This window comes from Macaca fascicularis, chromosome 1 (assembly GCF_037993035.2).
Source record: "Macaca fascicularis isolate 582-1 chromosome 1, T2T-MFA8v1.1".
NCBI classification, from domain to species: domain Eukaryota; kingdom Metazoa; phylum Chordata; class Mammalia; order Primates; family Cercopithecidae; genus Macaca; species Macaca fascicularis.
Window position 1 is genome coordinate 16,194,523 of NC_088375.1, and position 4,137 is coordinate 16,198,659.

Consider the following 4,137-nt stretch of genomic DNA (forward strand, 5'->3'; position numbering starts at 1 on the left):
ACGGGACCCTGAGAATCCTTAATTTTAAAGTTGGGAAAAACGTGAAAGGATGCCTTAACTCATTGTCTGCGACAAATCCAACTACCTTTTAACTCTTAACAACTGCAAGTATAAAATACTTAAAATGTATGAGATGCTCCATTTAATGGAACGACTCAAAAGTTAAAAAATTAGGTCAAGTAACATGCTTTAATATTTTTAAATGTTGCTTAAAACTTATTGAGAGAAGATATACAGCACATTGTCAGTATTATAAACTCACTGACGACTGCGACGTGATGGTCAAAAACATTTTAAAAAGAGAAGAAACCGTACATATTGGTGTACAACAATGTCTGCAGGGGAATGTCATGTTTTAAATTTTGTTAACTGAAATTAAACCTGAAGAAAAAACCCAAAGGTCTACAACACCGACACCCATGTCATTTTAAATGATCAGGAAGATTGTTTCCTATGCAATAAAGTGAAGATAACAAAAAAATCCATACAACTTTCACATCCTCTTTAAAAAAAAAAAAAGTTCAGGTTATAGTCACTTTCACAAACAAGACATTTATAAACTATCAATATTATAACTATATAACATATAACTGTAAAAAAGTAAAGCAGATGTTCTTCTTCAAAGACTTTCCTCCCCATCTAATTAGGAATAAACAGCACCTTCTCTTAGAAGCAAAATCTATTCAAAGACCCATGCTAACGTTCTTAGATAACTGCTAGCCGTGATAAAGAAATCAACGTACTTTATGCTCTTAGCTCCCACAGTTTAGCCTAAATACTTGCCCTGGAGGCTTTTACTGGTCCAAGCAAGCATTAGGTCATAGCCTGTTCCTCTTCCTAATTTGAAGGTGTTTTTACCTTTCTCAGCATTCCACAAGTTACTTCCTCCTTCCCTTGTTCTCCTCTGCCTTTGCCTCCTTTAAAAAGTTCTAAGTTTCCAGCCAGTCGGGACAAATACAGAGTGTGAGGTCCCGTTCCGGTCAATGGAAACCGGACACAGCAGTAAGGTGAATGCGTCAAGTTATAAATGACCCTGTCTCCTTTGTTCCGTGTCCTCTCGAACAAAGTGGCAAAACTGCTGGCGAGTGTACTCTTTCTGCAGAAAGTAAAAATGGCCTTGCTGAGGAAATTAAATTTATGTTCTGAGAGAGCATAGGAGAATGGGTGTTCCACCTGGGTGAGAGGATTGGCTGTGAGCTTCAGACCAGGAAATGTGTCATCTTGCCAAGCACCTGACTGAGTGTCCTGGAGTGAAGATCTTGAACAGAAATTAAATTTAAATTAAATTATATTATATGGTTTAATATGTAATATTTTTATATTTATATATAAATTTAAAATATAATTTTAAATTTAAAATAAAATAAAAAATTTAATATATAAATTTAAAATATAAATTAATAAATAAAAAATTTAATATATAATATAATTTAATATATAACTATCATATCAATTTATAAATATCAACACCTTTTAATCAAGTTCTTTTCTAAATAAATGTGGATACGTCAACAGGGCCTCCCTTGGGCATTCTGTGCTCATCCCTTGAGAGATTCTTTTTAATGAGATTCCCAAGCTGTTTGGCAAAACAAGGGTAATTAACAGGGCGGCTGTTCTTCTGACACCCGATAACATCGATAACAAGAGAAGGAGCCTAATTTGGTCAAAAGAGTCTATAGGCGTGACTGGGGCCTGGGTTCTGGTCCCGTCTTCATGAACATAGTTGTTTATTATTCTCTGATTCAGTTTCCCATTCATTTTCCCTCATACAATCTATAAGAAAGTTCCTCAAGGGAATCAACATTATTTTATTGATCTTTATTTTTTCTTTGATAGCTACCAAATTGCCTACACCATTGCAAGTGTGTGTTCAAAAATATTTCTATTTTGAATTAAGGAATTGAGCAAAGTCAATCCCCCTGGCAATTATATGAATATAAAAATCCACCCCCACCTAGGTTCTGTTGGGGGACATTTGGGAGTTCCATTGTCTTTTACTAATTAAGTTATCTGTTGATTTCTACCCTTCCTGATTCCATGTCACACTCCTTCACTGTTGATTTATTTTTTTTCCCCTCCTGGCTCTGCATCCATTCTTTCTTTTGAACATTGCCTTAAAGCTATGATTCTCAGCACCCAGTAATAGCTCACATTATGTAAGAGGATATTGTAAAAGTCTCTAAAAATTTCCAGAACAATAACAATTTAAATTCCCATCCATTACAAACTAAATAAATAAACCATATTTAATTTGGGTGGAGGGAACTGGAGAGGAAGTTAGGGAATCAAATAAACAACAGGATGTTGTAATTTCCAGAAAGCTGGGAAATGTCTGCCACACAGGATCAGAAAAAGCCCATGTACTTGTATTAGTCCTGGGCCCAATCATCTGTAGCAGACCCCGATAGGAATAAATCTTGTTAAAACAATACTTTGCAAGGGGTGCTGCTTACCTGGTTTTGTCCATTCTGGGTACTGGAATCACGACAGTCAGAGTTCCAAAGTGGCCTCATGGGTCAGTCGGTCATTTAACAATACTCGGAAAGGTTCCTAAATTCGGTAATTCTGAAGTCAACAAAAGGTTCCTGAGAAACAACTGAGCATTTTTATGCCTAGAAATTTAGAAACTATTCATTCTACTCTTATTCTACGAGTGGTGACACTCAAGAAGTATATCAGAAACTAGCTTTTTCCTCTTTTCAACATCTGCAGTGAAACATTTTCTATCTCTTCTGCAGTTTTTTTTGTTTTTGTTTGTGTGTGTGTGTGTGTGTGTGTGTGTGTGTGTGTGTGTGTGTGTGATGGGGTCTTGCTCTGTTGCACAGGCTGGAGTGCAGTGGTGAGATCTCGGTTCATGCAGTTGTTATTTTTGAGGTGTCTCTCTTCCCTAAACTGGTAACTACTGTCCTCCCACCCCTGCTACCATGCACCCAGGAATGGGGCCACTGCAGCCGTTTACTACATGACCTTGCTGTCTGGGCAGAGCTACTTGGATATGGACAGTCCTTTTCCGGGTTTAGCCGCAGTCCCTGGCCTGTGTTTCACTCTATTTATCTGAATTTAATCTGACGAATATAATACAATCAATCAAAATTATATACAATTTTAGGCTGCTTAGCAACATCTCTTTCAATGATTATTTGATGTTTGCATCAATTATAACACAATAAATGGAATTGGTTGGGTTTAATAATTCACTTTCAGTAGCATAGCTTTAATCTCCTTAATCTGAAAGTCCGAAATCCAAAATGCTCCCAAATCTGAAACTTTTTGAGTACCAACATGATGCCCAAAGGAAAAGCTATTGTAGCATTTCAGATTTCAGATTTTCAGATTAAAGAGGCTCAACCAGTAAGTATAACGCAAACATTCCAAAATCTGAAAAAAAAATCCAAAGTCCGAAAGACTAGCATCTAGGGTAAGGGATGCCCCCAACCCATATTATGTTTAACATAGTTCTCTCTCTCTTTTTAGGTCATTTAAATTTACTCATCAATTGGCCAATGTATAGAAAGAGATGACTGTTTTAAGGAGAACTTGAAGGTGATGTGCTTTCTGGGACCTTGCATAGTTTGAGAATGTCTTTCAGTTAACATCATACATAAGTGACACTTTGGCTGGATACGGTATTCCATTGTCGGTTCACTGTTTTGGAACAGGGTGCTGAAGAGAAGTCTGTTCATTCTTTGGTAGGTAACTTTTTTATTCTCTATATTTCTGTAGGCATTCCTGTCTGAACATCTACATAATTTTGAGTTTATTCTTGAAATTCAAATTCTTCTCCCAGCTACGATTAAATATTGACCTCTTAAACAATTTTTCTCTGGTGCTCAAACTGACACTACTGTCTAAACTTTCTTCCAATTATTATTTCTAACATTTACTCTCTTATCTTCTAGGATTCTCTATATTGCTTATATTTTACTTTTCAGTTTTTAAATATATTTTGTGTGGATGTGTTTGCTTTAAAATATAGTGTATTGAGACAAAGTTCGAAGTATAGTGATGCCAACAGATTAGGGTAAGATTTTGCCATTGAAAAGACAGTTCATTATTCATAGTTCCCAGGAGGAGGGACACACCACACACCATGGGGAAGCACCAGGGTGGATCAGGAGAGTGAGGGAGACGGGGAAC